Raw genomic sequence first — 9,731 nt, forward strand, 5'->3', positions numbered from 1 at the left:
GAGACTGTGTTTTTTGCAACTTCGAGGCAAGCTAATTAGCTTAGCTCACCTGCCGTCGTCAGAGGGCTGGCCTCATTCTTCTTCACCTGCCGGACGGGAGGGGAGACCGTGGTCGGGAGGAGCTACAGCGGACGTCGCGGATGTGTTGCTGGGTCCTGAGTGCTGTCTGCTGCCTGCAGAGTAGAGTTTTCCTGCTACTCATCGTTGCGGGGCTGCCGAGCGGATTTCTACAGACCCGGTGGTGGGGTTTTTCTCACACAAGGAGGTAACAGTAACACTACGGCTGGTTTGTTTCTTCATGAACTCCAACGTTAAGCGCACCAACGAAACTTAATGCAAGCTTGCTTATAGAACTAAAACTAAAACTTAAAGAGTGCACTCAATTAACTCAGACCAAAGACTAAAATACCCAGGTCTTTTCTTTTGTTTGGGGATTATCATTTTTCATACTGTGTTTTGTATTCTGCATGTGAACTACCTGCAATTTAATTGAATACACTGTTAAATTTCAGCTACTGTGTGTGTGGTATTAATCATATCTTGCTGAACAACTGTACAGGTTAATTCCTTTCACTAAATAAGTAACATTTCATTGGTTTATTATAAATTATTCCCATAGCCTCTCAGTGATTACTAATAAGAGTGAGAATCATAGTCTACCCTAGACACGTTATTTTACAATGAGATGTCTCTTTCACCCTTTTTGAACCTGAAAATGGTTTAGTAGTGAACTGTGTAGTGCATAACCTGATCATAATAGTACGAGCCTAGGGTGAAAGGGTTACACATCCGATGCAAAAAAACCCAAAGGATTATGGTCTGCGTAAACAACAACAGGCTGCAAGCAGGACCCAATGTACACCTCAAAATGCTGTAAAGCCCACAGCAAAGCCAGGGCTTCCTTTTCAATAGTGCTGTAGTTCTGCTGTGTCTGAGAAAACTTTTTGGAAAAGTAGCAGACAGGGTGATCAATGCCTACTGAAACTTCCTGAATCAAAACAGCTCCGGCACCTGTACCACTGGCATTGACCTCAAGTTTAAATGGAACAGCAAAATTGTGGGTAGCAAACACTGGCGAGATACACAGCAAAGCTTTCACAGCTTGGAAGGACAGCTCACATTTGGAGTCCCACACAGACTCCTTAGCAGGACTGACAAGATCAGTCGGGGGAAACAATAGTAGCAAAGTTACGACAGAAGGCCCTACAGTAACCTGCTAGCCTAAGAAATGGTGCAGCTGGTGTTTTGTAATGGAACAGGGTACTCAGCAACAGCACTGATCTTGGCTGCAAGGGGGCGAACATGTCCCTGTCCCAGAATCCAACATGATGTAACACGATGGTAGCTTTGGCAAACTCACACTTACTCAGGTCAGTGAGGCATTTTCATGTGACTCTCCCAGTCAGGTGAATACACAACATCATCTAAGTAGGCCTCAGTTTTCTACACCAGACAACACTGTCCACATGAGTCGCTGAAAGGTGGCAGGGGCATTACACATGCCAAATGCCATCAAAGTGTAGTGGAGGAAATTATCAGGCGTGACAAAGGCAGCGATGTCAGAGGCTCTATGTGTCAAAGGAACTTGCCAGTACCCTTTTAACAAATCTAGCTTGGTCACATAACTAGCTGTTCCTACCCTTCCGATAGTCTGTACAGAACCAACTCAACTTTTGGAACCAATAAACAGGGTGAACTCCAAAAGCTGTTGCTAGGAACTGCAAGACTATTGGCCAACAAGTACTCAATCTCCTTTTTCATCAACTCACGCTTGGTAGGGTTCACGTAATAAGGATGCTGCTTGATAGGGGCACTATCACCTACATCAATGTCAGGTTTCAGTACATTTGTGAGAGTGAGTACATCTGAAAACAAACCAAGATGACCACGTATCAGCTGAAGGACATCCTCCTTTTGAAAGTCAGGAAGATATGACACATGAGTCTCTAAATCTTCCAACACTTGTGAGTCCTTGATTAAACCATTGTCACCAGAACAAGTGGAAACAACAGAAACTGCAGCAACACAACTCACTTCATTTGAAGAACTTTCTCCCTCTTGGAACCGGACAGCATAAGGCTTCAACATATTAACATGACAAACACGAGACTTACGCTTCCTGTCTGGAGTACAAATTATATAATCTGGTTCACTGAGCCTCTTTTCAACAACATAAGACCGAGCAAACCTGGCATGTACCACTGAGCCAGGTATTGGCAAAGGAGCCAGTGCTGAGTCTCCAGACTGTCTAAAATGAAACAGCACTTTGACAAAAATGCAGTACAGCAATTTTTTCAGAGTGTTCCATGGCCTTTTTAGCTATGTTACATGCATGGTTGAGACGCTCTCGAAATGAACTCGCATAATCGAGCACTTTGATATTGGGTGTGGAATCTGCCATCAGCTGTTCCCTCAACGTACCGTTTCAATGGGCCTCTGAATGTGTGGCCAAACACCAACTCGGCTGGGCTAAACCCTAATGACTCTTGCACAGTTTTACGAACTGCAAACAACAAAAAAGGTATGCCTTCATCCCACTCTGTACCACGTTCAAGGCAGTAAGTGCGCAACATATACTTGAGAGTCTGGTGGTATCTCTCGAGAGCTCCTTGGCTCTCAGGATGATAAGCACTAGAAACCTGATACTTCACAGCCAGAACCACTAGCGCCTGGTTGAATACCTTGGTTTGTTACTCCCTTGATCTGTTTGAATGACCTTAGGCTAGCCAAAAGTGGTACAAGATTTCACAAGCTCCCTGACTATTGTCTTAGCCTTAAGAGAAAATAGGGGTATTGCTCCTCAGGGTAGTGAGTGGTGGCACACATGATGGTCAAAAGGTACTGATGACCAGATTTTGACTTTGGTATGGGGCCTACACAGTCTACAATAAGCCTTTCAAAGGGCTCTCCTATTACAGGAATAGGTTGTAGGGGTGCCATAGGAATCACCTGGTTTGGTTTGCCTGCTAACTGATAAGTATGGCAGGTGTGGCAATACTCAGCCACATTCTAGCACCCCCTAAAGCTGCCACAACGATCTCCCAGACCATCACATGTATTTACATTGTTTAGGTTTACAAGCAGCTCTTGAAGTGGAAAAAATAGTGTTTGTTGTTAGTGGATCTTCTTCATATAATGTCATGTTGGGGGTCGGGGGTGAGGTGTGGGGGGGGTAGGGGGAGAGATTACATTAGAGAATGATTGACTAATAGTGATCTCGCAGCACCTGACGCACCTATTGGCACACACCTGCATCTGGAGACAGTGTGTATGCTCTCTTGTCAAGAGCCGCTGTCGCTGTTCGCTCTGAGGATAATCGGACTGTTATTTTTTTGTTATTGTTTATCATCAGCAGTCAGAGGTTTTTTTTTCTTTTTTTTTTACAATCGTTCCACCTGGATCTGACCTAGCCTACAAGTTCTCACAGAGACCGGTGTGGCGTGTTTACTGGACTAGACAGCACTGGCAGCACAGTTGAGATTTATTAAGCTGTATTATAATAGAAGGGGTGATTTTAGATGTTGCTTACTGTTTATAGCCTACAAGCTGACTATTTACAAAGGTCTAGTTTGTACTCACAAAATAAAGTTTGTGAAGTGGCTGCGTCATGAGTGGACATGCTGACAGCTGTGCCAGCCGACAGTGATTTTCCTCATCACTAAACCATCAGCTTCCCCCTCGCTAAGGTCCTGAGAAAGTCACTCTTGCTCTTTCTCCAGACCTGCATATAAAAATGTAATAATGAAAACACTAAGTGAAAAAAAATAGACACGCGAAAACTGTGAAATAGAAACATTGTAATAATCCATACAGCGGTCTATATGACTGCTTTGGCAGTCCAAGGAATAAATGCTCAGAAATCTTTTGTTTTTTTATTTTAATACCTGTTAGGCTTCAGAAAACATCAAAAACATATATTTAGGAAAAGTCATGGAGTAAGAGACCTGTAGTTTTTATTTGAACAAAGTTATTTACATAATAAAAACTCAAACAGTCCATCAGACTGTCTTGGCGGTTCTAGTGTTAAACCAGGCCAAAAGAAGTGTCTCAATACCCGAATCTAGGTCTTTGTAACCCCCAAATGACCAGCCATAGCATTATCATAAGCCAAGTCCAGTATCTGCAAGCGGTACACAGAGGGAACAACAACTTGGTAAGTGGCACTCCAGTCAGATCCATCAGGAGAAGCAGTCCACATACGCATGAGCACATCACCTTCCACATAAAAGCCAACAGAGCCAGACAACAACTCCTGCTTTGGCATAACAGCTGCAAAACATTTGGCTAAAGAAGCAGTGGAGTTTCAGCAAAAACACCAGGGTTACACAATGTCAAATCAACAACTTTAGAGGCAGTGGATAAATTATCCTTGGTTCACTTTCAGACTTGGCTGTTTCAACATCAACCAGCTTTAACTCAGCGTTATCTGGAGGATCATAAATGTTTCAGAGAGGTTGACAGAATCGGCTTTTCAAGACTGGGAACCGGTCATAACACAAGCAGGGTAAACGGTGTGGCTGGTGTTGTTTCACTAGGGTCAGGCAGTATAGAGGGCACAGGATTTTCTGTCACATCCACATCAATTATAAATGGTTCAAAACCTGATGATTCAGAGTCATCTGAACAGCATGGCTGTTGCTCAGAGTAAACAGCAGGGTGCAAGTGGAGTACAGACCCAATTAAAACAACTGGTTTGGGTTTCTCTCCTCCTTGAACCGTCACCTTACCGTGGTGGAGTAGTTTGAGAGCCCTAATGACCCTAGGAGCTATGTTGTCAGGGGCATTTTGCCCCTGGTAGGGTCTCCCAAGGCAGATTAGTCCCAGGTGAAGGGCCAGACGAAGAACGGTTCAGAGGATCCCAATGAAAAGAAATAAAAAGGACCTGAGTACTCAACCCGGAGAGACACCGGGGCCCCGCCCTGGAGCCAGGCCTGGGGTTGGGGCCCGTGGGCGAGCGCCTGGTGGCCGGGCCTTGGCCCATGGGGCCCGGCGGAGCCCAGCCCGAACCGGCTACATGGGTTCGTCTCCCAGTGGGCTCACCACCTGCAGGAAGAGTCAGTGTGGATTGGGCAGCAGACCAAGGTGGGGGCCTTGGTGGTCCGATCCTCGGTTACGGACACTGGTTTCTGGAACATGGAACGTCACCTCTCTGGCGGGGAAGGAGCGGGAGCTTGTGGAAGAGGTTGAGCGATACCAGCTAGATATAGTCGGTCTCACCTCAACACATAGCGTCGGCTCCGGAACCCAAGTCCTTGGGAGGGCCTGGTCTCTCCTCTTTGCTGGAGTTGCTCCGGGTGAGAGGCGGAGGGCCGGGGTGGGCTTTTTGGTGTCCCCCAGGCTCTCTGCTTGTATGTTGGAGTTTACCCCAGTGGACGAAAGGGTTGCGTCCCTGCGCCACAGCCCAAACGGGTTGTGAGGGTCTGCTGGGAAAGCCTGGCGGAAGAACCCGTCAAGATGATTTTCTACGCACACCTCCGGCAGAGTTTTGATCGCGTCCTGAGGGCGGCGGGGGACATTGAGTCCGAATGGGCCTTGTTCCGCTCTGCTGTTGTTGAGGCGGCTGTTGCAAGCTGCGGCCGCAGGGTAGCTGGGGCCAGTCGTGGCGGTAACCCCCGTACCCGCTGGTGGACACCAGGGGTGGGGGAAGCTGTCAGGCTGAAGAAGGAGGCCTACAGGGCGTGGTTGGAGGAAGACTATCAATCGGCTCCAAAAAGGTTCTGGCAAACCGTCCAGCGCCTCAGGGGGGGAAGGCGGCAACTTGCTCTCACTGTTTACAGTGGGGGCGGGGACTGTGCAAAAGTTCACAGTATAGACAATATCTGTTATGTGCAGGGATAATAGCTCAAGGAGTTACTGTGATGTGGTTGTTGATTGATGAGGTTAGATGTAGAAGAAAAGGCAGGGTGCTGGTCCATCATTGGTGATGATTAGACTGGAATTCTGGTCCTGACACAGAAAACATGTGATAGGACAATTTGTTTGGATCGTACAAGCTCTTGATATTCAAACATGTTAGGTCTGTTGTGTGTGTATAGATATGAATATGCTAAAAATAAATATAGTATGAATATTATAAAATGTAAATGCAAGGAAATGAAGGGTAAACAACTACAAGTATGATAAGAATTCAATGTACACACACTATATAACCAACAAATTGAGTAGTACAAATATGGATATACTGTAAAATACATAACCAATATAGGCAGTGGTATATTCATTATTAAGAATCAGCAGTATGAACATATATACACTGTGGGTCTGATTTAATTACAGTGGTATAGACAAGTCTTACTTTTAAAAGTGAGTGATAGCATTTTACTCACCTAGACCCTCCTCACTGTGTCTGTATTCTCTGCCGTTGGAGAGACAGGTGGATACAGTATTGCATCTGTACTGGCTCAGCTCCTGATAAAGACAGAGGTATGCTGAAATCTCCTGAGAAATGTAAAGACTGCACATTCAAAATAGCCTGATCTTTCTAACAGTAATGTAAAGTGGTTACAACATGGTGTACCGATCGATGTGTATTCACTCAGTCTACTGGGTCCAAACAGTCTCAATTTACAGTTATCAGTTACAAAATGAGCTTAAAGTTACTGACGTAACTAGCTGTACAACAGCCGACAGGAACAGGCACAATTCTAGTAAACACTAAAACATATGTCGACATCGTCAATATCACCACCTGAAATGTTTTCTCGATACGGTTTGTCAGTTTTGCACTGATTATATTTTTCGCTAAAGAGCTAACATTGGATGTTAATCACCAGGCTAACAGGGAAGGTGTGAGCTCGGCCTCAAACTGCGTTTCTTTACTCTCAGGAGCTGTCTCCAGCGGTGGAAAGCCACACCGAGATTTACTCGTGTTGCTTCTTTTCTTTGCCGTTGAATGTGGTTTCTTGTTGGGAGCAGTCCTTTGGGATGCAGATGAATTTTGCCTTTTAGGAGGATTGAGAGCAGACCTGACACGCCACTGACTCACACAGCGTCTAGTGTCACAAAGTGGTATTACAACACGGCATAGGTCGGGGCTGGCTGGTTAGAATGCTCATTTCAGTAGATAATTGAAATACAACATATGGAGGTCTTGATCATGACATCATCACTGTGGCTTCTTCACACACACTGTTGATAATGTTAATTCAATTTTTGAACATTTTAAACTCAAGTTCTGGCCAGATCTTATATTGCACCTTTACAGCACAACCACCAAAGCTAACATTTAAAAGTAAAGCTACATGTTCTTTGCCCACATTGGAAACTAACTTACAGTTTTGACACTTAACCCTCCTATTATCCTTGGGGTCAATTTGACCCCATTCAATGTTTATCATTCAAAAAACAATAGTTGGCTTTTTTTTTTTTGCTTCATATTTCATGACTTTTCCTAATTTGATGGGAACAACTGATTAAGCATAAAATGTTCATGATGATATTTTTTTAATGTGCTGAACACATATTGCACGCATTGGTGGTCCTCTGGGGTCAATTTGACCCCAAGCTGTTTTAGCTGTGTAAAACTTGTCTGTCTGTGTGTGTGACCTAACATCCCCACACCTGCAGGTGCAGAGTTGATACTTTTGAGTTGATACATAACAGGGGGGTGGGGGCAACTATTCCCACGAGAACTTTGATACTTCTCGTGGTGTGGGCATGCTGGAAACAACTTGACTTGGGAACTCCTGCCAATGTAGGCTTGCAAGTTGATCACATCCAATTCTTTCCAACTACACATGCCTCCCCTCTAATATTATCATCTCAAGTACAATATTTTCAATTGATGGTTATATGAAGAGCTCAAATAATGAATTTATGTCTTCAACATGGCTGACTGTGTGTCTGGTGGGACACACTCTTAGCAGCACGTCTACCTTGTTGTTGAAGTGAGTAGAGGGACCATAATTTTCCATTTTTGGTGCTAACGTGACATGGGGGGAGGGGCAATATTCTCATGAGAACTTTCCCGAACCATTGGCATGAAGGTGTGTGAAGTAGAACTGATATTTTTGATATTTTGACAGTGAAAGTGACAAAGAGGAGAATGTGTCTGAGACAGAAGATTGTGTTGAGGAGGACCCTGATTTTGAGGCATTCTCATCTGATGAGAATGACAGTGTTGACCCTCCTGTTGTCTCTCAACCACCAGCAGACACGATCCCTTCCAAAAATGGAAAGATAATATGGTCCCTTTCCCCACTTAGACAGCAGGGTAGACTTAGTGCTACTAATATTATGAAAACGGTTCCAGGCCCCACAGATATGCAATCAGCCATGTTGAAGACATCAAGTCATCATTAGAGCTCTTCATAACACCATCGATTGAAAATATTGTTCTTGGGATGACAAATTTAGAGGGAAGCGCGTGTATGGGGACAGTTGGAAAGACTTGGATGTAGTTGACTTGGAAGCCCACATTGACTTGCTCATTTTGACAGGAGTTTACAAATCAAAAGGTGAAGCAACAGCAAGCCTTTGGAACGCTGAGCCTGGAAGGGCAATATTTCCAGCCACCATGTCTCTGAAGACATTCCAAGTTTTGTCATACACTTTGATGACAAACAAACAAGGCAGGGCCGACCAACATCCATCAATATGGTTCATTCTGTGAGAGTCATGAATGTGCACCCATAATTAGAAAAGATTTGTATGAAAGATTTTCAAGATACACTGACTCTAAAACTGAAAGTTTGACCTGATGGTGGCACTACAAGGAAGGTCATATCATCACCAAAACCAATAGGGTTCATACTCTTGTGGTCATTAATGTTGTCAGTAAATTTGAGAAGATTTGTATGAAAACTTTTCAAGATAAATTAATTCAAATTTAAAAGTTTGGCCTGATGATGGCGCTAGAGGGCAGGTCAACTCACTGATAGGTTTCATTATCAAGGGGTTATTTATGTATTCAACAAATATACAAAGTGCCTGACACAAAAACTTGGTCAACAATTTTCTGTAAATCATTTTCTGGAGGCAAATATCCCTGGGGTCAAATTGACCCCAAGGGTAAAATGTGTTAGTAATATTTGAGGATAATACGAGGGTTAAGTTAATACGAAGACATTGAACTTAACTTGACTGATATTGACACATTTGATGCATAGAAAACATATTTTGATTTGCTTTTACAGTATATAAATCTATGCTTAGAATATAAAATACAGCCATGCTTTCCCTTATACTTGCAGTCAATTTGTGATGTACAAACGTTTGTATTTGCCCATTTTGCATTCAGGCCAGTAGATGTCGCACTGTTCACATGAAGCATCAAGATATAAACCCTTTATTGAACCATTTTGCTGAGAAAGTAAAACCTCAGACGCTGTGGGACTTACATACAGTACCGGGCAGTTGATTTCTTTCTGAGTCAGTGGATTTGGATGAGAAGAAGTAATGGTAGCTGGGGGCCCAGCAGGGGGAGCACTTAGGATAGACAGACTCTTAGGAGAAGTAAGGAAGAAATCCAGGAAGAGGAAGTGTTTTTAAGTGGGGGGTGTGGCCTGTGTGAGCCTCTTTGAGACCATACGGTTAGTCCAGGTGAGGTGGCCTGTATTGTTTGCTTGTATTGTTTGAATTGGTTTGTAGTGTGTTTTCGGCTGTTTAGGTGAGTTTGTTTGTTTTAGGTGAGTTGAATGGTGTGGTGTTGGAGAGTAGAGGGGGGAGAGCACAGCCTAATCCGGCGGGGGAGAGTTTAGCTCAAAAAGGCATCTCTCCTTGACTCTACCTCC

The 9,731-nt window shown here is 44.1% G+C and overlaps 1 pseudogene; it reads left to right on the plus strand.

The window, feature by feature from the left end:
- LOC147817124 (uncharacterized) overlaps positions 1–9,731 on the plus strand; it is a 189,146-nt pseudogene that overhangs the window by 101,638 nt on the left and 77,777 nt on the right.

The sequence above is a fragment of the Seriola lalandi genome, unplaced genomic scaffold (assembly GCF_002814215.2).
Source record: "Seriola lalandi dorsalis isolate HSWRI2012SDOR001 ecotype SW California unplaced genomic scaffold, Sedor1 jcf7180002054972, whole genome shotgun sequence".
NCBI lineage: Eukaryota > Metazoa > Chordata > Actinopteri > Carangiformes > Carangidae > Seriola > Seriola lalandi.